Consider the following 26,627-nt stretch of genomic DNA (forward strand, 5'->3'; position numbering starts at 1 on the left):
TCTGCTGTTGTTCATGTCAAGAGCTACTGAGGAACAGGATTCCCTGTCTTGCACATACAGGTTTTGTGAAGGCACCAGGGACTGACTGAAGTTGTAACCTCAGAGGAGTCCAATACATGAAAGTCTTTTGCATAATCTTGGTATCACCAGGGTCCCTTTCTCTCGTGTCTGATTCTATTTTAGTATATTCATTGTCTATTACATGCCTGAGAGAGCTTAACAGATTATGTGTGCGTGTGTGTGTGTGTGTGTGTGTGTGTGTTGGGGGGATGGGGCGTCAGGGGAGAAGAGAAGACTGGGGAGGCCTGGGTGGTAGTGCAGAGGGTTAAGTACACATCGCAGGGAGCAGACCTGCAGACCTACTTCACTGCTTCTTCTTTGACCCTCCCCCCACCCCCACCCACCAAGAGAGAGGCTCTCAACCTGGGATGCCCACCCTGGTCCTTGCACTTTGTACCATGTGCTCCCAAACCACAGCACTACAGTCAAGCTCCCCCCCAACCCCCATCTTTCTCTCCCCCTCTCTGTCTTCCCCTCCTCTTTGGATTTCTCTCTGTCCTATCCTACAACAACGACAGCAATAATAACAAGGGTAATGATGAACAACCAGGGTCATACAAAGCGGGGGGGGGGTGAGATGGCTTCTAGTATTAGTACTGTAGGCATGGAACCACAGACATAAACCTGGGTGGGGGGTGGGGGGGAGAGGAAGGATGCTTAGGTCTACTTTTCCTTTCCTAGAACACTCCCCCTGCGCTGCTGTTGCTGTTGTTGCTGTTGCCATTCTAGGAGGGTGTTCACTGCCTGTGAAGCTACTCCCCTGCAGGTGGGGATCCTGAGGCTCGAACTGGGATCCTCGGAACCAGGGTCCCTTGGTCATTGAGGTTTGCATCAGGCACGCTTAACCCGCTGTGCTACTGCCGGACTCCCACTAATGTTAAGTTTTGATTTTTACCAGAGCACTGCTCAGCTCTTGTTTTCTTTACTTTTCTCTTTTTCTTTTTTTCTTCTTTTGCCTGTTTGTTTGTATTATGGCTGGCGCTCAGTGCCTGCTTGCACTACAAATCCACTGCTCCTGGAGGTTGTTTTTCCCATTTTTTTGCCCTTGTTGTTACCTTCGTTGTTGTTGTTAATGTTATTCTTGTCAATGCTGTCTCAGCTCTTGTTGTTTTATGGAAAAAACAAGACCCTGATGGGGGGGAGAAGAAAAGGGGGGCAGGGGTGGGGGTTTGGTTTATACAAAAGAAGTTGTATAATCTTTGGTTATACAAAAGACCTTCACTTTTTCCCCTGAGGCCTCAAAGTGCCAGTCAGATTCATTCCACAACAGGCCAGAAACCAGAGCTGAGTAGTGCTCTGGTTGGTCTCTGTGTGTAGATTTCTCTCTCTCTCTATCTCTCTGTCACCAGTTGGTGGCTGGGGGGGGGGGTTTGGTGTGGAGTGATTGAACCTGAGACTTTTGAAACCTCAGGCATGAGAGTCTCTTTCTATAACCATTATGCTATTTACCCCCACCCCGGCCCTCTAGATTTCTCCTTTCTCACAAATACATAATTTCTTAAGTTTTATTTATAAAATGGAATAAATACAATTTTTAAAGCATTTATTTTTGATTGAGTGACTTTTCTTTTTTTTAAATATATATAAACAAGGGCAACAAAACTGAGAGGGGGGAAGAAAAAAAAAGGCCTCCAGGAGCAGGGGAATCCTGGTGCTGGCATGGAGCCCCAGCAATAACTTGGGAGGGGAATATGTATGTGTGTGTATGTGTGTATTTTTTTTCCATTGCATACTATGTGTGCCTAACCCAGTGTGCCACGCCACCACCCAACCCCTGACTCTATCTATCTATCATGTATTTTCATTTGAGAGAGGGAGCTGAGGTCTCAGGTGGGATCCCCACAGACCAAGACCAGTTGCCAGAACTCAGCAATATTCTGGACTGTCCCTCCTGCCTTCCCCCCTCCTTTTTTTTTTAAATCTACTCTTCAATATAACAATCCGGATACATTGTAAGGGGTTCAGCATAAACTGTAACTTTTCCTTTAAAAGAAAGAAATCCAATAAACCATAGGGAACTCCAAAGGTGTCCTTCCCACACCCCTCTTCTCTCTCTTTCTCTCTCTCTCTCCATAGAGGGACTAACTACCTCGACCCCCCCAACACTTACTGTTCCCTCTCCCCCAAACATACTTTAGGGGTAGGGATGTACAGTTTTCTAAATACACCTCCCCCTAGTTCAGAAAGAAAGATTGGGGGGCCGGGTGTCGGTGCACCCGGTTAAGCACACAGAGAAAGAAATGCAAGGAGCCGGGTTCCTGCTTGGGTCCTGCCACCACTGCCCACACCTCTGCTTCAGTCACTAACCTTTGCTCATGGACTCCCTCCCACCAGGCTCCCTCCCTCCTCCCTCCCCCGTTTCCCTGCCCTCCATGCACTCCCTCCCTCCGTCACTCAGTCACGCACTCAGGAATGCATGTCCAGCTTGCCCACTGGCCGTGTGTGTGTGTGTGTGTGTGTGTGTGTGTGTGTGTGTGTGTGTGTGTGTGTGTGCCTGTGCGTGCGCGCCCTGATCCTGCCGGGGGCCGCCGTCGCGGCGATCCTCCCGGGGTCCGCCGCCGCCGCCTCCGCCGCCTCCGCCGCGGTCCTGCCGGGGTCCGCCGCCGCCGCCGCTGCCGCCCGCCCGCCGCCGCCAGCCCGCCGCCGCCGCGGTCCTGCCGGGGTACTCCGCCGCAGCCGCCGCCGCCGGCGGCCTGACTTTCACTTTCTCGGCTCAAGGGGATGAATGTAGGGTGGCCCCTGGCGCCGCTTCTATATTGCCGCCGCCTCCTCCCGAGTTCCGGCTGCAGAGGCAGAGGGGAGAGATCTGGCTGCGCTTGGCCGGGCGAGAGTTCCAGGAGGCCGGCTGTCGAGCCGGTCTGTCGCGCCCCTGGTGGCCTGTACGCACACCACTCTCTGGACGCATGCCGTAGCTGCAGTTTACTAGGGGAGTGAGTGTTGCCGGCCAGGCGACACCGCCGCGGCGCTGCCCGGGCAGGCGCGCGGGGGGGGCGGCTTGTTGCCAGCCGGTTGGGCCGGCCGGAGCCTCCGCCCGCGGAAGTGGGTCTAGTCTGGTCTGGGCCGGGCCGGGCCGAGCCGCGGCGCTGCCCGGGCAGGCGCGCGGGCGGGCGGCTTGAGGCCAGCCGGTCGGGCCGGCCGGAGCCTCCGCCCGCGGAAATGGGTCTGGTCTGGGCCGGGCCTAGCCGCGGCGCTGCCCGGGCAGGCGCGCGGGCGGGCGCCTTGAGGCCAGCCGGTCGGGCCGGCAGGAGCCTCCGCCTGCAGAAGTGGGTCTGGTCTGGTCTGGGCCGGGCCGGGCTGGGCCGGGCCGAGCCGCGGCGCTGCCCGGGCAGGCGCGCGGGCGGGTGGCTTGAGGCCAGCCGGTCGGGCCGGCCGGTCGCCACTGCCGCCGTCGCCGCGCGTTCGGGACCGGGGCCCGGTGCGGAGAGGCGCTCGTCCTGGGAAGCGGGGGGCGGCCGGAAAGGCGGCCGCCCCCTCGCCCGTGCACGTTCGTGGGGAACCTGGTGCTAAACCATTCGTAGACGACCTGCTTCTGGGTCAGGGTTTCCTACGTAGCAGAGCAGCACCCTCGCTGCGATCTATTGAAAGTCAGACCTTGACACAAGGGTTTGTCTAGCTCTCGCTCTCTCCCACCCTCTGGGGGGGGGGGAGGTGGAGGGATGGTGTAGGTCCATCCATCCATCCCATCCGGCCCCTGCCCTGCCCTGCCTTCTACCACCCATCTCGACCTGGGCGTCCGGGCTCAGGAGGGGGGGGGCGCTCCGCACTCCTCGAGTGAGGCAGCACGTTTGCGCGAACGCCAGGCCCGCCGCCGGGCCCTCGCGGGCGCTCTTGCCCGCCCGCCCACCCGCTGCCCGGGAGGCAGGTGTTTGGGGTGGCAAAGCACCTGGAGGCGTCCGCGTGGTGCTCGCGCCCATCCTCCCAGACCGGCCGTGGGGTCGACGAGCAGCCCGCTCCCGAATCCGGATCATCGGGCCGCGGTTGTGGAGGCGGCGGGTCGACCAGCAGTCCCTTGGGACTTGGTCGCTGGCTCAGTGGCTCGAGGGTCGACCGTGCGTCTGGATGAAGTCCGCTGTGGCACCCCCGGACACCGGACCCCGAACCCCGGACCGCCTTCTTTGTGGAGCCGGTGGGTCGACCATCAGTCCCTTGGGACTTGGTCGCTGGTAGAGCGGCTCGCGGGTCGACCAACAGTCCCTTGGAACTTGGTCGCTGGCGGAGCGGCTCGTTGGTCGACAGGGCATCTGGATGAAGTCCGCAGTGGCACCCCCGGATACCGAATCTCAGACTGCCTTCGTTGTGGAGCCAGCAGGTCGACCAGCACTCTCTTGGGACTTAATCGCTGGATGAAGTCCGCCTTAGGATCCCAGGATCCAGCCACCCCGCCACCCCGCCACCCCGCCACCCGTTTCCTGGACTGCCTCCTTGTGGAGCCGGCAGGTCGACCAGCACTCCCCTGGGACTTAGTCTCTGGCAGAAGAATTTGCGAGTTGGAAAGGAAGTCTGAATGATGTTGCACTCTGGCTCCTTGAATTGCCACAGGCTTCCTGGCCTTGGTTGTGGAGCCTCAGGAATGAGAGTCTCTTAGCATAACCATTATCCTCTCTACCCCTGCTTGGCAACACTTTGTATCTTTCTGGCCAGAAATTTGCATTGTAAATGAGTGGGTGGGTTGGGGTGGAGTGGAGTGGAGTGAAGTGAAGGGTGAAGGGTGGTGGTGAGCAGAGTGTTGGGGATTCCTCAGAGAAAGGGTACCTGGTAGGTAGACACCGCCCCCAATTTCCTTTCCCTCACCCCCCGCCATTTTTATTCACAGGATTTATATATCTATATATTTTTATATATGAGCAGAAAAGAAATGTCTGTATATAATATGTATCATGTCTGTCCAAGACCACACACACATTCCTTTAGAAAATAAAACTGGGGGATGGGAACAACACACATTGCTTGCTTGCTTGCTTGATGAATGTATGAATGAATAAAGCTGGGGGTTGTGTGTCACAAAGCCTTATTTCTGCTGTTGTTCATCTCAAGAGTTACTGAGGAAAAGGATTCCCTGTCTTGCATGTAAAGGTTTTGTGAAGGCACCAGGGACTGACTGAAGTTGTAACCTCAGAGGAGTCCAATACATGAAAGTCTTTTGCATAATCTTGGTATCACCGGGGTCCCTTTCTCTGGTGTCTGATTCTATTTTAGTATATTCATTGTCTATTACATGCCTGAGAGAGCTTAACAGATTGTGTGTGTGTGTTGGGGGGGGTGGGGCGTCAGGGGAGAAGAGAAGGCTGTGCATCTCTCTCTCTCTCAAGATAAATAAATTATCTTTTAAAATATTTTATTTATTTACTTATTTATTCCCTTTTGTTGTCTTTGGTTTCTTTTCGTCGCTGTTGTTGGATAGGACAGAGAGGAGGGGAAGACAAAGAGAAAGATAGACATCTGCAGACAGACCTGCTTCACTGCTGCTTGCTTGTGAAGCAACTAATCCCCTGCAGGTGGGGATCCAGGTGCTTGAACCTGAATCCTCACACCGGTGGTCCTTGCCCTTTGTGCCACGTGCACGCTTGACCTGCTGTGCTCACGCCCGACTGACTCCCTTATTTATTTATTTATTTATTTATGAGAATGACAGGAGGAGACAGAAAGAACCAGACATCACCCCGGTACATATGTTACCGGGGGGTTGAACTCGGGGGCCTCATGCTTGAGAGTTCAGTGCTCTATCCATCACGCCACCTCCCGGATCACTAAATTATCTTTACGTCTTGGATAGAGATAGCCAGAAATTGAGAGAGAAGGGGTGGGGGGAGTGGGAGAGAGAAAGAGAGACACCTGCAGCCCTGCTTCACTACTTGTGAAAGAAGAGGAAAGAATACAAAAAGCAGGGTGTGTCCTTCTCCTCTTCCTCCTCTTCCTCCTCCTCCTCCTCCTCCTCCTCCTTCTCCCAACAGCACTGCTCAGCTGTGGCTTATGGTGGTGTGGGGGCTGGAACCTGGGACCTTGGAGTCTCAGTGCTTGAGTCTGTTTGCGTAAACATTATGCTCTTTCACTCACCCTTTCTTTGCTTGCTTGCTTGATTGCTTGCTCTTTTAATTTTTCCTTCTCCTCCCTCTACAAACACCCACCACCCCACTAAATTTCATGCTGGACTACTTTGGCCTCAGGAAAACAGTTCGAGCTACCTCAACTTGAAAACAACAACAAAACAAACAAACAAACAAAAAACCAAAAAACAAAAAAAAGAAAAGAAAAAAGAAAGCACATTTCATTCCCCCCTCCCCCCTCTCTCTGCAGCTTGGAAACAACAACAACAGTTGAGTGTTGAGGGAAGATAAAAAAGACCATCCTGCCCCAAAGCTGGGACTATCTGCATCTGAATGAAGCCTTTGAAAGGATGGTCCACACTGGCGAGATCCAGTTCATTCATTCATTCATTCATTCATTCATTCTCCTTACAAAAACACTATCTGTTTCTAGAAAGGACACACCTCCTGCTCTCCATCTCCCCAACTTGTGGTCAATGGTCATTTCCCCATGAAAAATAAAATAAATGAATAAAAGAAATTTCTTCCGCGGGAGAGGGGGAACCCGAGGCTACAGATGCAGGCGGAGGTGGAGGCGGAGGAGGCGGAGCCATGAACAAGCTCTTTGCTTCCAGCATTGAAATACTAATGAGAGAAATATGTCAGTCTGTCATCTATGGCACGGAAGTAACAGACTCTGAGGTGGGGGTCGGGGTCGGGGGGGGAGTGTTCAGCTCTTGGGACATGATGGGAGAGGAGAACCTAGAGGGGGTTGAAGAGTTATGTGGAAAGATGAGACATGTTGTGCATGTACAAACTGTTGTATTTTTCTGTCGACTGTAAACCATTAACAACACCCCCCATGAAGGAAGGAAGGAAGGAAGGGAGGAAGGAAGGAAACAGAGAAAGAGAGAGAGAGAGAGAGAGAGAGAGAGAGAGAGGGAGAAAGGTCTCCTGTGAGCCTGCTGCATACCACCATGCCTTTTCTGGCTAGAGGCCCCAGATGTCCCAAGGCAAAGCACACCACTGTCAAACCAGAAAAGACCAGTGTTCCCATCTGCCTATTTCAGTGCCTCCATTCCTATGATTGAAATGAAATATATATATATATATATATATATATATATATATATATAATATATTTATCTTTCTCCTCCTTCTCCTCCTTCTCCTTCTCCTCCTTCTTATCCCTCCAGGGTTATTGCTGGGCTCCGTGCCTGCACCATGAATCCACCGCTCCGGGGTCCATTTTTCCCCCTTTTGTTGCCCTTGTTTATCCTCCTTCTTGCCCCCCACCCCAGCACTGTTCAACTCTCCTTTATGTTAGGGGTGGGATGGAGAATCGAACCTGGCACTTGGGAGACTCAGGCATGAGAGTCTCTGTGATAAACCTATTCCTTTGTTAATGGTGAAAAGTGTGGAAGACAGGCATATACACAACTCTCTCCTCTATCTCTCTCTCTCTCTCTCACACACATACACACACACACACACACACACTTTTTTGTTCTAAGTCCCATCTCTAATAAAATACTTTGGGGGGGGCAGGGAGGGAGGGAGGGAGAGAGAGAGAGATGGGTGATGTTAGCGAGTGAAATCAAACCACCATCCACTGCAAGGAAGCAAGAGATGTTTATTCACGTATTGCAATCCGGGCCGAGATGGTGACTGGTGTTAGTCTACCAAGCTCGACCCTGAACAAAGCTCAAACCATACAATTTATAGGAATTCAGACTACACTCAGGGAGGGGGAACACATCACCTTATCTGCCTATATCCAATCATTTCAAACTTAGCAAGAGCCTGATCCATTCAGAGCAAAGCATGGGCTATTTCTAAACATCACACCAGACCAATAGGTCATTGCCAAAGTGGGGGTCACCACATTCTTTAGTTCTTTGTTGGGACCACCGACCATCTGTTTGCAATCTATCGGGCCATCATTTGTCAGGCCATTTTTAACTGTCTGGTAACAGTATTCTGTTGCAGAGGTCATGAGGAGTCCTGCTTGCTGCAGGGTGTGTCAAAATAATTGATGGCCTCTCAGGTTCTGTCGAGGGGAAAAGGGCAAGGAATTTTCCACCTCACTGGTCAGGAAGGCAAAAAGCAACTATATTTAAACTATTCTTAAAACTCAAACTTAAAAGAGCAACTATAACTATTTTAGAGTTACTGCCTCTAACATTCCCCACTAGTCTTACCTGGGAATCAAATACTTGATTCATCTTCTTCTTCTTCTGAGCTATATTGCTCCTCGACATACTGAGACTCCAGGAGCATAACCTTCTCAGTTCTCCTTTTAATCAAGGAGATCAAAGACCTCCAAAGACAAGGCCCCAGGGAAAGAAGTAGAAGTAGGGTGATCAGAGGCCCCGCCAGGGAACTAATTAGTGTTTTTAACCAAGAGGGCCAAGAAAATAGGTTTGCGAACCAGCTGTCCTCGCTCAGGTCCCTTAGACGGTTATCCCTATTTTCTATTCTTTTCTTGACCTCACTTAAAGTTTTCTTCACCATTCCGGAGTAGTTGGCATAAAAGCAACAGGCCTCATTCAGGGCCACACATAACCTACCCTGTTTCATGAATAACAAATCAAGTCCCCTACGATTTTGCAGGACCACCTCGGCCAATGAAGATAGGGACCCTTCGAGAGATTCAATAGTGCCCTCTAGTGTGGCCATATCTTGATTGATCTGCTGATCTCATTGTACTAGAGTAGTCTCCTTAGCTAGGGCTGCAGCTCCCATTGCCGCTGTCCCTGCTATGGCTGTCCCCACGAGTATAGGAACTACTATCGGGACGCGTTTCCGTCTTATTGGTCCGAGGTAGTCTGTTCCTTGCCATTCAAGGTGAGCCCACCCTTCTTCGCCATGGGAATAGTATACATGGGGCAGGATATGGGCCAAAACACAGAGATCCTCTTTGGTCATTCCATAGGGGGTGATGCAGGGGGTCATGCCCAAAGTACAGGCCCACCAAGTCCCCTCAGGGGCTTTGAGGAGGGTCGCCCACTCTTGAGTCTTACTAACTTTAATGGTTAGGTTGCAATTTCCCCTGTACGGGGAGGATTACAATTTATAGTTGGCTGCGATAATACAAGTTCCTGTTCCCTGGATATCTCCCAGTGTCATGTGGGGCTGTACTCCCCACTTACATTCTGGGCCCTTAGAGTTGCTAGAGGATAGAGCCAGCTTCCTTATGTCTCCCTTCTGGCTACCTATTCCTGCAGAGGCAGCCACACCTATGTAATAAGGAAGCTCAGGGTGTAAACACAGCCAGCAGTTTCTGGTTATGTTAGGGTCAGACTCATTCAAAAGGTAATACATTAATTCTACAGTTCTCACTAGTGGCTTTACCCTGGGATGCAAAGGTTCTGCGTCAGTCAGTTTAGTGCCACTTGGTGCAATGTCAGTCTGATCCCCATTAGTCTCATTCTCTCCCCCCATCCGTAGAGAGGGGGAGAGAGTAGGTCGGGGGTCTTCTCCTAAAATGATGGGTCTCAAGGGCCCAATAGGATTCTGAGTCCATGGCAGCATCCGCAGTTGAATAGTGAATAATGTCACAAAGTCCTTTTCAGAAAAAGGAATCTTAATGCCCCACATTCTCCCTCTCATCCATCAATCAGTCTCATTCCAAGTTTTGACCGTCGCCTCCACAGGGTTACAGTCTCCAATATAGCAAGTACCTGGTTCGGTCGGGCCACCTGGTCGAATCACTCTTGTGACTTCAGGTGCTTATCACCATCCCTCCCTGGAGATGCTGTCAGACATTCCCCCCACAACCCACAGAAAAAATATGGTTCTCCTCTGCAGGTGGTGGGGCTGTCTTCTTTGGGACATACATAATAGGGTCTGTCCCAAAGGCGAGCCTCCAGGTCAATGGAGCCACACCCCCCATCTATAGTAGTCCCTCCGGTTGCAGTCTGGCCGGCATAGATTACCCTGGTCCAGTTGGCATCAAATAGATCATACAGATCAAGAGTGAATATAGGCTGCCCGGCAGTTACTTGGTTGGCGACCATCTTTCCCTCTTTGTTTTGCAGCTCCCATACATACAGAGAGGACACTCGGGGGTGGGAGGCATGTGAGCTTGGGCAGTGGCAGAGGTAAAACAGAAGTGCACCAGGCAAAACATACACACAAGTTAGCAGGAGACCAAGCGGACCTTCATTGGGTCTGGGGTGGCTACGGCACACCATTTACTCAGATTCTCTATTTCCGGGGGGGTCCGCCACAAATTTCTTCAGGGGAGTATGATGAATCCAGTGTCGTTTCCCGGCAACCTTAGCAGCAGTTGGCGTACTCAGGATCACGGTGTATGGTCCTTCCCACCGGGCTTCAAGATGGTCAGGATGCAGCTTCTTCACCAGTACGGAATCACCAGGCTCGAACAAGGGGACTTGGCCTTGGCTTTCCTCCCTCTGGGTCCCAGGCTTTTCGTCCCGGATGGCGGCTCTGGCTTTTCCTCGCACCACCTGCAACGCCTGTAGGGATTTGAGGAGTCTGCCCCGTGACACTTCGGCCAATTTTTCAGTCTCAACCCGGGGCACCAAGGTTGGCAGTTTACCATACACAATCTCAAATGGAGTAAATCCAGACACGTATGGGGTATTCCTGCTTTTAAGCAAAGCAAAGGGTAAAAGAGAAATCCAGTCCCCGCCAGTCTCTATTTTTAACTTGGTTAAGCTTTCCTTAATAGTCCTATTCATTCTTTCTACTTGCCCCGAACTCTGGGGGCGGTAAATGCAATGAAATTTCCATTTAATTTTTAAAATTTCTGCCAATTGTTGGGTGATCTTGGCAATGAATGCCGGGCCATTATCCAACCCCAGTGAATAAGGGAGCCCGAACCTGGGGATAATTTCAAAGACCAGTTGTTTGACTACTACCTGGGAAGTCTCTTTCTTAGTGGGGAAGGCTTCGGCCCACCCTGAAAAGGTATCTACCATGACTAAGAGATACTTATATCCTCCTTGAGCCACAGGCATCTCAGTGAAGTCCAATTCCCAGTGTTCTCCAGGTTCCCCCCCCCCCCCCGCCACCTGGTTCCTGGTCCTTTCACTTGTACTGGGTTAGCGTTGACTCTGGCACACGTTGCACAGCGACCTGCCACACTCTGGGAGATCCTGTGCAAACCAATTATCAAATAAAATTTACTGATCAGTTCAGCTAATTTGTTTCCCCCAAAATGGGTACCTTGGTGCATTTGAGAGACCGCCTGTATTCCCAGTGGCTGGGGTAATAGAATCCTATAATCCGGGAGGACGATACATCCTTCCTCATTTAATCTCCTCATTTAATCTTCCTCATTTAATCTCATTTAATCTCCTCATTTAATCTCCCTCATTTAATCTCCTCATTTAATCTCATTTAATCTCCGGCTCATCTCCTCTTCCTGTTTCGAGTACACTGGTTTCTGTCCTTTTGTCACTTCTCCTGGTATAGGGGTAGCCACCACCAGTTGGGCCGGGGTCCCCACTAGTCTTTGGGCCACTTCCCTAGCTGTCTGGTCTGCCAACCGATTGCCTCGCGAGACTTCTGAGTCATCCTTCTGGTGTCCCTTACAGTGGATGACAGCAACCCTCTCTGGCCCCCAAACAGCTGCTAGCAGGGCCAGTATCTCCTGAGCATGCTTGATAGCTTTTCCCCCAGCCGTCAGCAATCCTCTCTCTTGATATAGTACCCCATGGACATGGACGGTGGCAAAAGCATACCTGCTGTCGGTGTACACATTTATCTTTTTCCCTGCTCCTCACTTGAGTGCTTGAATGAGTGCTATCAGCTCCGCCTTTTGGGCTGATGTCCCTTGTGGCAAGGATGCAGCCCACAAGACCTCCCGGCTGGTGACCACCGCGGCACATGCATACCGTACGCTGTCTTCCAGAAAGCTGCTCCCATCTGTGTAGAGGGTTTCCTGTGCGTCTGGTAGTGGGACGTCCGTCAGATCAGCTCTCAACGAGGTCAGGGCTTCCAAGATTTCTCCACAGTCATGGGTGGCATCTTCCTCTGGCTTGGGGAGCAAGGTAGCTGGATTTAAGGCTGAAGTCTGTTTGAAAGTAATGCGGGGTTGGTCCAACAACAGTACCTGATAATGGGTGACCCGAGAATTGGTCATCCATCGGTCCGGAGGGGAGCGAAGTAAGCTGGCAAGATTGTGGGCTGTGGTGATTTCTAGTGTCTGCCCAAAAGTTAGTTTGGTAGTCTCTTTCACCAGTAGGGCGGCTGCTGCCACTGTCCTCAGACATCCAGGCCATCCGGCCGCTACTGGGTCCAGTCGTTTAGACAGGTAGGCGACAGGCTTCTTCCAGGGCCCCAGGGTTTAAGTGAGTACTCCCTTAGCCACACCAGCACTTTCTGCTACAAACAGCTGGAGCGGTTTGTTCAGGTCTGGGAGACCTAGAGCTGGGGCACTTACCAGGGACTCCTTCAGTGCCTGGAAAGCCCTTTCCTCCATCTCAGTCCATTTCAAAGAAGTGTCGCCCCCTCCAGTGGCGGTGTAGAGGGGCTTTGCTAGTTCAGCGAACCCTGGGATCCATAGCCTACAGTAGCCTACCGCTCCCAGGAATTCCCGGACCTGTCTCTTGGTAGTGGGGGTCGGGATCTTTAGGATAGCCTGGATTCTTCCCTCGGACAGGGCCCTTCGTCCTTCTTTAATTTGGTAGCCCAGGTAGGTTACTCCTTGGGTACGCAGCTGAGCCTTTTTGGCCGATAGCTGGTACCCCAAGTTCCCCAGTACCTCGAGTAGGTCTCTGGTTGCCATTTCGCAATCCTCTCGAGATAAGGCAGCGATCATCAGATCGTCCACATATTGTAGGAGGCTGCACTCAGGGTGCTCACTTCGGAAGGTCAGTAGGTCCTTGCTTAGGGCTTCATCAAACAAGGTCGGAGAGTTTTTAAAACCTTGGGGAAGTCGGGTCCAAGTTAGTTGTCCTGACTCACCTTCCTCGGGGTCTGTCCATTCAAAGGCAAAGATAGGTTGGCTCTGTGGGGCCAAGGGGAGGCTGAAAAAGGCATCTTTCAAATCTAGGACGCTATACGAGGTTCGATCAGGCGACAGTAGATTGAGGAGAGTATAAGGGTTGGGAACTGTGGGATGAATGGTCTCTACCCTCTTATTTACCTCTCGCAGATCTTGCACTGGTCTGAAGTCGTTCGTTCCAGGCTTTCGGACAGGGATAAGGTGTGTATTCCAGGCTGACTTGCAGGGCACCAAGATACCAGCCTCTTTTAGGCATCTAATATGGTTCCTGATACCATGCTGGGCTTCCCAACTCATGGGATACTGCCGGACTCGGACTGGGGTGGCAGTGCTGACCAATTGGACTATTATGGGCGTCGCATGTTTAGCCAACCCTGGGAGGTTGGTCTCGGCCCAAACTCTTGGAATCTCCTTCCACCTTGTTAATAAGTCCGGGTTGCCTACATTCTGTGGTGCTTCATAGAGACGATATTCCTCCCTTACCGGCATGGTGAGCAAAATTCGGCCACCTGCTTGTACTATTGGTCCTTCATTTGTCTCAAAGGAAATGGTGGCCTGTAGCTTATGAAGGAGATCCCTACCTAACAGTGGCTCAGGGCACTCGGGGATCACCAGGAAAGAGTGAGTAATAGTCTTCAGGCCAGGGCCAGCGACTCTTCCTATGGACTTTGGGTAACTCCTTGCTTCCCCAGTGGCTCCTATAATCTTAACCTTATCCCTTCCGGTGGGTCCAATTGGTTGTTGAAGTACTGAGTGGGTGGCCCCGGTATCCACCAAAATATTAATTACTTTCCCCCCTACCGCGAGTTTTACCCTAGGCTCCCGGGGGCTGGAGGAGCCCTGACTTCCTCAATCTAAAACTAAGAGGGGGGCTTTCTTCCCCATTCTCTTTCCTTCCTCTTCTTTTCTTTTTGGACATTCTTTCCTCCAGTGCCCTTCTTCCTTGCATAGGGCACACTGAGTCTTTCTCAGTCCTCTCAGGGGTTTATCTTTTCCCTTCATCTGCCCTTTTTCTCTCACATACCTCCCTCTTTCCTCTCTATTTCCTATTTCCCTAGCCAAAAGGACCTGTGCCATCTTCTTATTCAGTTCCAGAGTGGCTTTCGCGGGGTCCTCTCTATTATCAAAAACCTTCTGTGCTACAGCCAACAGCTCTGAGAGAGACTTCCCCTCAAAACCCTCTAACTTCTGCAACTTCTTCCTAATATCTGGGGCGGATTGTGCCACAAACTGGAGGGCGACTGCCTGCACATTCTCAGGGGCTTTGGGATCTATGGGCGTCCAGGTTCGATATACCTGGTACAACCTCTCCAAGAAGGCAGTCGGACTCTCGTCTGCACCCTGCTTACACTCGGTCACCTTAGACAGATTGGTGGGCTTCCGACCTGCAGCCCGGATACCCCTTAATAGAGTCTGGCGGTACCTGGTGAGGGCCTCATACCCGGTGCTTGTGTTGGGGTCCCACTTAGGTCGGGATTGGGGGAACACCTCCTCCACCACGTCCTGGTCAGTGGGAGGCTCTCCCTTTTTATCCCGGACCTGCTTCTTTCCCTCAATTTTAATTCTCTCCCTTTCTTCTAGAGTGAATAGGGTACTCAGCAGCTGCTGACAATCATCCCAAGTAGGTTGATGAGTGTAAAAAACTGACTCAAGTAGAGTTGCCACCCCTTCTGGGTCTACAGAGAAAGGAGGGTTTTGATTCTTCCAATTATACAAGTCAGAAGTGTTAAACGGGACTTAAGTTCGGAGGGGCCGTCCTGACATATCTAATTCCCCCACCTCCCGTAAAGGAAAAGTCCCGACTGGTGTAGACTCTGACCCAAACATAGTTTCTGCTCTGGTATGAGGTGGGCTCAGGACTCCTGATGGCAACCCAGAAGTGGAATCGGGTTCAGGAGCGGTAGCCCCTGAAGTGCCAGCATACGGTGGAGGGTTCTCATCCTTCCTCTTTTTCAGTCGTATGGGGGATTCGGGCTTAGTGGGGAGGACAGGAGGAGCTTTAGGCCTCCTAGGGAATCTATCCCCCCTCGTGCCCTTGATCACCAACACTCTTGACCTGCTTTTGACCTTCTTTTTTCCTTTGGAGTCGTCCTGACACTCCCGCAGATACCTTGGTTTATCATTAGCAATACTCATCCAGATCTCAATATATGGCATTTGGTCAGGGTGCCCGGGATTCCCAAAGATCACATAGTGCACTGCCGTGCACTTTCCCAGGTCGAGACTTCCTGTCTCAGACCAGCCAACCTCAAAGGCTGGCCATTCCCTTTCACAGAACTTCCTCAGTGTGAAGGCGTCCACATGGGCTCCAAACCCAGCGGCTCTCCTGGAAAAATCTGAAAAATTTTTAGTCAAGCATTCAAGGGGGGTGAGTGAGCTGGTTTTGGACTGACTCTGTCCCATCTCCTCGTCAAAGTGGAACAGAAGGGAGACAAACACTGCAACAAGAATTACAACGATTAGACAAAAGATTCCTCTCACTCTTCCTTGTACTTGCTGGCCAGCACACCATACACTCTCACACGTTCTCTCACTCTCAACCGTTTTTCCTGCTAACCCAAAGGGTGTCCACCTGGGACTTTCTCCCTTAACTAGACTGCGTGGAGCTTCTATAAATGAGGACTCCAGTTTTCCTACCCAAGAGTTCCTTTTTTTTTTTTTTTTGAAGCCTGTTGGTGTCTGGACACAGAAAGACAGCTGACACAGAGACAAACAGTGAGTGTTGGAAAAAGAACTGACATCCAATGGATGCCAGACAATCAACTATGCTCGCCTGGCCGGGCCCCTCGCGGGACCTTAAGGAGTCTTAGCTTAGGAGTAGCCATATAAACCCCGGCCTCGGTCTCAGCAGGCTGAGAATCTCCACTTAGCTGAAACGATTCCACGGACACGCAGGTTGGAGCCCAATCAAGCCCTGTAGTCTTTAGACCGTGAGGCATGCAACAGGCACACTAGCATTCACATCAAACCATTCACTCAGTCAAGGGAGGGCGATTACCTTTCCGGCCACCACTACTAAGGCATCACAGGTTAGGCCTTCAGGAGTCACCGGAGAGTAGCTCCGGCCAGACCCGTCAGTTGCACTAACAAGGTCAACCTTTTCGCGAATCGCCAAAGAAGAGAGAAGACAGACACAACAAATGGCCACAAAAAACAGAACTGATATCCTGGGCTGTCAGACCCTATTTCAGATCCTTAGGGTGTGGACCCTGTTTCAGATCCAGTTATCACCCAACCCTGGGCTGTCGGACCCTGTTTCAGATCCTTAGGGTGCGGACCCTGTTTCAGATCCAGTTATCACCCAACCCAAGCAGCCTGGAAGTCGTCACTTCCCAGCGCTGCAGTCTGGGATTTCAATGCGGCGTCCCGCAACCCACAGACCCAGGCCCCGCGGGGACACACAAGCACACAAATGAAACGGTACCGTGCACAAAAATCAGGCCTGACTTACCGGCGCCGGGCAAAAGCTTCCAAGGTTTTTCCTAGGATCCGGACCCAGGATGGGGTGTCCTCAGGAGCCTCTGTCTGAGGATATCTCGCTGGGGCCTCCAAATGTTAGCGAAATCAAACCACCATCCACTGCAAGGAAGCAAAAGATGTTTATTCACGAATTGCAATCCGGGCCGAGATGGTGACTGGTGTTAGTCTACCAAGCTCGACCCTGAACAAAGCTCAAACCATACAATTTATAGGAATTCAGACTACACTCAGAGAGGGGGAACACATCACCTTATCTGCCTATATCCAATCATTTCAAACTTAGCAAAAGCCTGATCCATTCAGAGCAAAGCATGGGCTATTTCTAAACATCACATCAGACCAATAGGACATTGCCAAAGTGGGGGTCACCACATTCTTTAGTTCTTTGTGGGGACTACCGACCATCTGTTTGCAATCTATCGGGCCATCATTTGTCAGGCCATTTTTAACTGTCTGGTAACAGTATTCTGTTGCAGAGGTCATGAGGAGTCCTGCTTGCTGCAGGGTGTGTCAAAATAATTGATGGCCTCTCAGGTTCTGTCGAGGGGAAAAGGGCAAGGAATTTTCCACCTCACTGGTCAGGAAGGCAAAAAGCAACTATATTTAAACTATTCTTAAAACTCAAACTTAAAAAGCAACTATAACTATTTTAGTGTTACTGCCTCTAACAGATGAGAGTAACCCGGAAAAATGCCATTTCTTTGCATGTGATCAGAAAAGGTTCAGACTAAAACATCATTTTACATTTAAAATGAGAACATCTAAGACTGTACGAGACAGCAACAAAGATCAAAATAGGTGGAATTCCACAGATGTTGGTGCGTGTGTGCGCTTGTGTATGTGTGCATGTGTGTATAAAGGCCATTTACACATTGACATCCCCCCCAAACACAGGCATACACACACAGAAAAGGTAGAGGGAATAGGCCTCTCCTTTCTTTTCTAAGAATTCACCCCTCTCCCCTTTGGGAGGGGTATATAGTTTCCTAAATACACCTACCCAGAGCCCAGAAAAAAATTGATTTTTGAGTAATTAATTAATTGACTTTAATTCATTGACTGGGCCCCCAGCCTTCCTCCTCCTCCTCCTCTACCACCACCACTACCATCCCTTTTTAAATTATTTATTTTCTCACTCTCTCCCTTCTTGCCTTCAGTCCCCTCACCACGTGACACATGCCCTCTGATGGAGGCATCACTAAAACTATCCATTTACATGGTGATAGGGTTCAGGACACAAAGGTTTGTCAATTTATTTTCATTTAATTTTATTTTATTTAAGATTGTACTTATTTTTGAAGCAGAAAGATACGACGGGAGACAGAGAAAGAGCCAGACATCACTCTGGTACATGTGCTGCCAGGGGTCAAACTCAGGACCTCCTCGTTGTTGAAAGTCCAATACTTTATTTATCCACCGTGCAAACTTCTGGACCGCCACAATGTAACTTTTCATTTCATAGGAAGAAATCTAAGAAACCACAGTGAGAACAACTGAGGATGAAAAGAGATGGAACTGGGAGTCGGGCTGTAGTGCAGTGGGTTAAGCGCAGGTGGCGCAAAGCACAAGGAACAGCATCAGGATCCGGGTTCGAACCCCGGCTCCCCACCTGCAGGGGAGTCGCTTCACAGGAGGTGAAGCAGGTCTGCAGGTGTCTATCTTTCTCTCCTCCTCTCTGTCTTCCCCTCCTATCTCCATTTCCCTCTGTCCTATCCAACAATGACAACAACAATAATAACAACAACAATAAAACAACAAGGGCAACAAAAGGGAATAAATAAATAAAATAAATATTAAAAAAAAGAGATGGAACTCCAAAGGCAGTGGTGTGTTGTTTTCATGTCTTTCTCACACACTGTACTCTGTCTCTGTCTCTCTCTGTCTCTCTGTCTCTGTATCTGTCTCTGTCTCTCTCTCTCTGGAAAGAATGGAGGGACTGGGGAGGCCCGGGTGGTAGTGCAGAGGGTTAAGTACACATGGCAGGGAGCAGACCTGCAGACCCGCTTCACTGCTTCTTCGAGCCTCCCCCCACTCCCACCGCCATGCAAGAGGCTCTCGACCTGGGATGCCCACCCTGGTCCTTGCACTTTGTGCTCCCAAACCACAGCGCTACAGTCAAGCCCCTCCCAACCCCCACCCAAAGGTGTCTATCTTTCTCTCCCCCTCTCTGTCTTCCCCTCCTCTCCGGAATTCTCTCTGTCCTATCCGACAACAACGACAGCAATAATAACAACGATAATGTTGAACAACCAGTGCCATACAAAGCGGGGGGGGCGGGGATGGCCTCTAGGAGCAGTAGATTCGTACTGTAGGCAGGGAACCACAGACATAAACCTGGGTGGGGGGCGGGGGGGAGAGGAAGGACGCTTAGGTCTACTTTTCCTTTCCTAGAACACAGCCCCTGCACTGCTGTTGCTGTTGCTGTTGCTGTTGTTGACATTCTAGGAGGGTGTTCACCACCTGTGAAGCGACTCCCCTGCAGGTGGGGATCCGGGGGCTCGAACCGGGATCCTTCCTCCCGTCCTTGAACTTTGCATCAAGTGCGCTTAATGTGCTGCGCTATTGCCGGACTCCCACTAATGTTATGTTTTAATTTTTACCAGAGCACTGCTCAGCTCTTGTTTTCTTTACTTTTCTCTTTCTTCTTTTTTTTTCTTCTTTTTTTGCCTGTTTGTTTGTATTATGGCTGGTGCTCAGTGCCTGCTTGCACTACAAATCCATTGCTCCTGGAGGCTGTTTTTCCCATTTTTTTGCCCTTGATGTTACCGTTGTTGTTGTTGTTAATGTTATTCTTGTCAATGCTGTCTCAGCTCTTGTTGTTTTATGTAAAAAAAAACAAGACCCTGATTGGGGGGGGAGAAGGAAAGGGGGGGACAGGCGTGGGGGTTTGGTTTATACAAAAGAAGTTGTATAACCTTTGGTTATACAAAAGACCTTCAATTTTTCCCCTGAGGCCTCAAAGTGCCAGCCAGATTCATTCCACAATAGGCCACAAACCAGAGCTGAGTAGTGCTCTGGTTGGTCTCTGTGTGTAGATTTCTCTCTCTCTCTCTCTCTCTCTCTGTCACCAGATGGTGGTTGGGGGGATATGGTGTCCAGTGATTGAACCTGAGACTTTAGAAACCTCAGGCATGAGAGTCTCTTTCTATAACAATTATGCTATTTACCCCCACCACGGCCCTGTACATTTCTCCTTTCTGGGTGGTGCCACACCCAGTTAAGCACTCATGTTACAATGCAGGAGGACTGGGCTTCAAGACCCTGTACCCCACCTGCCGGGGGAAATCTTTACAAGTGGTACAGAAGTGATACAGGTGTCTCTCTCTGTGTCTCAAACTCTCTATCCCTTCCTTAGTCTCAATTCCTGTCTATATATTCCATTAAATAAACAAAAAAATAGAAATTCAAAAAATAAAAAGGAAAATGAAATATTACACTACTTCAAAGGGGCTACTCAGGACAATGCTTTCCTTGTTAAGATCCTCACAGCATACCATATGCAGAAAGGCAAAGACGCCATGTATTTTTAACCCGGTTTTTATATTTATTTATTTATTTAGGTGCTTATTCATTTTTGTTATTGATGAATTCATGTTTTCCATTTGACATAGACTAGGGCTCTGACACCAGTGGTCTCAAGTACCCCTAGATGGTACTCTGCCTCTAGAAAACCAATCCATTGACCTATCCATCCATCAAGCTATCCATCCAGCTATCCATCCATCCATCCATCCACCCACCAGTCAACCAAGCTAAGTAAAAAAGGAGATCTCTCCTTAAATGGTGAAGAAAAACAACGATGCATAGGTTGCAAAGGGGCCAGTTCGGCTGAATAGGGCAGAGGGGCTAAACCAGGGAATGTGTTGGGGCGTGTGGGTGTGGGTGGGGTGAGCCTGAGACCCTGTGAGCTTAGTCACGTCAGGGTAGGGAGGGGGTGGAAGGGGTTGCGAACAGCTGTCACTGGAGAACCATCACAAGTGCTGGAGCTGGTGAGCAGGGCACCCGGAAGAGAGGACAGACAAAGGAGAGAAGCAAAGTGCAGAGGAGAGGAGAGGGGAGTGGATGGTGAGGACAGGAGAGGACAGGAGAGGACAGGAGTGGAGGGGACCTGAGAAACCTACCTAGACAAAGGCAGCATACAGACATCCAGGAAGGCAGGCAGGCATGCAGGCAGCTCTGGCCTGGGCTCCCTGGATCCCGGGCGCACCTCCACCTGTCTTCTCTTGGCTGCCAGCCCTGAGGTCCCTCGTCGGTCAGCACTGTCTTCCCATCCTTCCGTCCCTCTGTGCCATGGCCCAGGCATCCGGGCGCTGTTGCCTGACCTAGTGGCAGGGCAGTTGGGCTGCCCAGTGCCAGTGTGGCCAGCACAGAATGCCAGGGGCTAGGACATCACAGAGGGCTCCTGTGGTTGCTAGGCCACGGGGAACCCGCCCATCCAGTTGACCAGCAGCCATGACCCCCACCCTGAACTTGATAAGAGGGGTGGTGGCCAGCCACCAGAGCCAGAGACCCAGGCCAAAGCAGGTGCAGGTCGGCCAGGCCAAGGGGCTATGGGCAGATTGGTGTGTGTCTGGGCAAGGGAATGGCATCTGACAGCCCAGGGATGGGGACCAAGTTCTGCCAGGCCCCTGTCCCACCATGTGCACTGACACACAGTCTTGCTGACTGACTGATAGTGCTTGCCCTGAGATACACAAACCAGGTCCCTGGGTGCCCTGAGCTGCCCTTGAGGGTTGGTGGGTGCCTGTCTGGACACAAGCCTCCATAATTGAGGCCTCTATTAATCCCGTTGCCTACTGAAAGCTGCCCTCCTGCCCCTCCTCCTCCACCTCCTTTTCTTCCTCCTCCTCTTCCTCCTCCTCCTTCTACTCCTCCTCCTCCAACTCCTACTCCTCTTCCTCATCCTCAGAGGGACTCACTCAGGGCACTTGGCCTAGGCAAGCCAGGGCTGCTGCTCTGTCTGCTGCAGCTTCTATCCAGTGGGTGGGTGCAGGAATCTGTTCCTGTCAGTCCCTGGTTCCTGGGACCTTCCATGCCTCCAGCTCCACCCACTCTCTTGTCCAGACGCCGCCTCAAGGATGCCCCCTTTCCCCTTGCCCTCTGTCCCCCAGCTCCCCAACTAACTTCTACTGTGTGCCTCCCGGCGCTACTTTACTGCCACCCTGCTTCTGCCCTTCATCCCTGGGGGCCCAGAGCCAGCCCAGCTGCCATCTCACCATCCAGCAGGGGGACCTGCCCTAACCCCCTGACACCAAACCCACACACATTCCTGAACACACTCACAGGCTCCCCTGCCTGCAGCCTGCCTCTCAAACAGTCTCCTTATGCCCCCTAGCCCCCTTCCAGCCTCTGCCACTGCCCGCCACAGACACCTGGACGTGAGCAGCACAGACATGCAACAAGCTCCACTAGCGCCCACTCCATTTGCTCTAAGGTTGGTCAAGAATCTTTTTTTCATGCTGTAGGGGAGGGAGTTGAGAAAGTCCAATGTCCTGGGGAGCAAGAACTGCAAACAGTCCATCTACAATGTAACATTTGGGTCTCAGGCCGCCCAATCCCTAGTGCGCTGTGCAGACTTTTGACTATCAAAAACACCCCATCTGAGCATGAGATCTGGCTGGCCTAGTGGCTCGCTCTGTGTACTATGAGACAGACTGACAGCGAGTTTTCAGGTTCAAAACCTGTACTTCCCAGAATGGTCATTCGTTATGGTAAAAAAAAAAAGCCTTTTTATTTATTTATTTTTCCCCCTGCCTGGGTAACCTCTCTGCTGCTTGTTTCTCTGTGAAAAAAGGGAAAGATCTTTTTGGAGGGAAAAGGACCAAAATGCAGGCAGGTGGACTCCGTTGACTGTGGATGGGGAGTTGCTCCTGCCCTGGCACTAGAGCCCCAGCTGCTGTTCCAGGTGCTCTCTGATACCAGAGATCTCCGTGTGTCGTGTCATGACACTGTCTCCAGGACTGACCCTCAGGATAATGAGATTCAAAACGAGGCAGGTCATATTGCCTTCAAAAGTAAATCCAGGGAGAAGCAAAGTGCAGAGCAGAGGAGAGGGGAGAGGATGGTGAGGGCAGGAGACGACAGGAGAGGACAGGAGAGGACAGGATGGACAGGAGTGGAGGGGACCTGAGAAACCTACCTGGACTAAGGCAGCATACAGACATCCAGGAAGGCAGGCAGGCATGCAGGCACCTCTGGCCTGGGCTCCCTGTTTCCGGGCACACCTCAACCTGTTTTCTCTTGGCTGCCTGCCCTGAGGTCCCTTGTCGGTCAGCACTGTCTTCCCATCCTTCCGTCCCTCTGTGCCAGGGCCCAGGCGTCTGGGCGCTGCTGGCTGACCTAGTGGCAGGGCAGTTGGGCTGCCCAGTGCCAGTGTGGCCAGCACAGAATGCCAGGGGCTAGGACATAACAGAGGGCTCCTGTGGTTGATAGGCCACGGGGACCCCGCCCATCCTGTGCAGACTTTTGACTGGTAAAAAAACCCCATCTGAGTGTGAGATCTGGCTGGGCTAGTGGCTCTTTCTGTGGACTAGGAGACAGACAGACAGAGTTTTCAGGTTCAAAACCTGTACTTCCCAGAAGATGGTCATTCGCTACGGTTAAAGAAAAAAAAAGGCTTTTTATTTATTTATTTATCCCCCTGCCTGGATAACCTGTCTGCTGCTTGTTTCTCAGTGAAAAAAGGGAAAGATCTTTTTTGGAGGGAAAAGCACCAAAATGCAGGCAGGTGGACTCCGTGGATGGTGGATAGGGAGTTGCTCCTGCCCTGGAACCTGAGCCCCAGCTGCTGTTCCAGGTGCTCACTGACAACAGAGATCTCCGTGTGTCGTGTCATGACACTGTCTCCAGGACTGACCCTGGGGATAATGAGATTCAAAACGAGGCAGGTCATAGTGCCTTCAAAAGTGTATCCAGGGAGGTTTGGCGGTATGTCAGAGGGTTAAAGGCTTGTGGTGCTCACCAAAAGAGGGGACAGGTGGAAGAGTCTGGGGTCTGGTGCCCAGACCTCCACCTGCAGGGGAGTCGCTTTACAGGGGGTGATGCCGGTCTTTAGGTGCTCTATGTTTCTCTCCCACTCTGTATTTCCTCTGCTCTCTCCTTTTCTCTCTGATGCAAGGTCAGTAACAACAATAACAACCGCAACAATAACCAAACAGTTGTGCAGGAGCTGTGGATTATTCATGGCGCAGGCACTGAGCTGAGGCAATAACCCCTTGAGGCAATCAATCAATAACTGAATAAGTAATACAGGTAACAGAGATGTATATGTCCCTGTGTGTTTCCACAGAGTTAATGTAAATACACTTTTATTTCTTTCTTCATTTATTTATTACGTTGCCACGAGAATTTCTTTTCATTGCTAAAAGAAGTGTCCCATCAAGGGTTCCAGGTGGTGCCACACCCAGTTAAGCACTCATGTTACAATGCAGGGGACTGGGCTTCAAGACCCTGGTCCCCCACCTGCCGGGGAAAATCTTTACAAGTGGTGCAGAAGTGCTGCAGGTGACTCTCTCTGTGTCTCAAACTCTCTATCCCTCCCTCCCTCTCAATTCCTGTCTATTTATTCCAGTGAATAATCAAGAAAATGGAAAGTAAAAAAAGAAAAAGGAAAAGGAAATATTCCACCACTTCAAATGGGCTACTCAGGACAATGCTTTCCTTGTTAAGATCCTCACAGCATACCATATGCAGAAAGGCAAATACGCCATGTATTTTTATCCCAGTTTTTATATTTATTTATTTATTTAGGTGTGTTTTCATTTTTGTTATTGATGAATTAATGTTTTACATTTGACATAGACTCTGGCTCTGACACCATCGGCCTCAAGTACCCCTAGATGGTACTCTGCCTCTACAAAACCAATCCATTGACCTGTCCATGCATCCATCCATCCACCCATCAATCTATCCATACATCCATCCATCCATCCATCCATCCATCCATCCATCCATCCAACCACCAGTCAACCAAGCTAAGTAAAAAAGGAGATCTCTCCTTGAATGGTGAAGACAAATAATGATGCATAGGTAGATTGCAAACGGGCCAGTTCGGCTGAATAGGGCAGAGGGGCTGAACCAGAGAATGTGTTGAGGGGTCTGGGTGGGGTGAGCCGGAGACCTGTGAGTTGGGTCACCTCATGGGCAGGCAGGGGGTGGAAGGGGTTGCGAACAGCTGTCACTGGAGAACCATCACAAGTGCTGGTGCTGTTGAACAGGGCACGCGGAAGAGAAGACAGACAAAGGAGAGAAGAAAAGTGCAGAGGAGAGGAGAGGGGAGAGGATGGTGAGGGCAGGAGAGGACACAAGAGGACAGGAGAGGACAGGAGTGGAGGGGACCTGAGAAACCTACCTGGACAAAGGCAGCATACAGACATCCAGGAAGGCAGGCAGGCATGCAGGCAGCTCTGGCCTGGGATCCCTGGATCCCGGGCACACCTCCACCTGTCTTCTCTTGGCTGCCAGCCCTGAGGTCCCTTGTCGTTCAGCACTGTCTTTCCATCCTTCCGTTCCTCTGTGCCAGGGCCCAGGGGTCTGGGAGCTGCTGTCTGACCTAGTGGCAGGGCAGTTGGGCTGCCCAGTGCCAGTGTGGCCAGCACAGAATGCCAGGGGCTAGGACATCACTGAGGGCTCCTGTGGTTCCTAGGCCACGGGGACCCCGACCATCCTGTTGACCAGCAGCCATGACGCCCACCCTGAACTTGACCTGAGGGGTGGTGGCCAGCCACCAGAGCCAGAGCCCCAGGCCAAAGCAGGTGCAGGTCGGCCGGGCTAAAGGGCTATGGGCAGATTGGTGTGTGTCTGGGCATGGGGCTGGCATCTGACAGCACAGGGCTGGGGACCGTGGTCCGCCAGGCCCCTGTCCAACCATGTGCACTGACACACAATCTTGCTGACTGACTGACAGTCCCTGCCCCATAGATACCCACACCAGGTCCCTGGGTGCCCTGAGCTGCCCCTGAGGATTGGTGGGTGCCTGCCTGGACACATGCCTCCATAATGGAGGCCTCTATTAATCCCATTGCCTACTGATAGCTGCCCTCCTGCCCTTCCTCCTCCTCCTCCTCCTCTTGCTCGTTTTCCTCTTCCTCTTCCTCCTCCTCCTACTCCTCCTCCTCCTCCTCCACCACCTCCTCCTTCTCTTCCTCATCCTCAGAGGGACTCACTCAGGGCCCTTGACCTAGGCAAGCCAGGTCTGCTGCTCGGCTGCTGCAGCTTCTATCCAGTGGGTGGGTGCAGGAATCTGTTCCTGTCAGTCCCTGGTTCCTGGGACCTTCCATGCCTCCAGCTCCCTCCACTCTCTTGTCCAGACCCCTCCTCAAGGATCCCCCTTTCCCCTTGCCCTCTGTCCAACAGCTCCCCAACTAACATCTACTGTGTGCCTCCCTGCACTAATTTACTGCCACCCTTCTTCTGCCCTTCAGCCCTGGGGGCCCAGAGCCATCATGCTGCCATCTCAACATCCAGCAGGAGGACCTGCCCTAACCCCCTTCCACCACACTCACACACACAGCCCTGCACACACTCACGGGCTCCCCTGCCTGCAGCCTGCCTCTCAAACAGTCTCCTTCTGCCCCCTAGCCCCCTTACAGCCTCTGCCACGGCCCCCCACAGACACCTGGAATGAGCAGCACAGACATGCAACAAGCTCCACTCGCCCACACTCCATTTGCTCTAAGGTTGGTCAAAAATCTTTTTTTCATGCTGTAGGAGAGGGAGTTGCGAAAATCCAATGTTCTGGGGAGCAAGAACTACAAAAAGTCCATGTACAATGTAACATTTGGGTCTCAGGCCGCCCAATCCCTAGTGCGCTGTGCAGACTTTTGACTGGCAAAAACACCCTGTCTGAGGGTGAGATCTGGCTGGGATAGTGGCTCTTTCTGTGGACTAGGAGACAGACAGACAGAGTTTTCAGGTTCAAAACCTGTACTTCCCAGAAGATGGTCATTCGCTACGGTTAAAAAAAAAAGGCTTTTTATTATTTATTTATTCCCCTGCCTGGGTAACCTGTCTGCTGCTTGTTTCTCAGTGAAAAAAGAGAAAGATCTTTTTTGGAGGGAAAAGGACCAAAATGCACGCAGGTGGACTCC

Source organism: Erinaceus europaeus, assembly GCF_950295315.1.
Source record: "Erinaceus europaeus chromosome 6 unlocalized genomic scaffold, mEriEur2.1 SUPER_6_unloc_5, whole genome shotgun sequence".
Lineage (NCBI taxonomy): Eukaryota > Metazoa > Chordata > Mammalia > Eulipotyphla > Erinaceidae > Erinaceus > Erinaceus europaeus.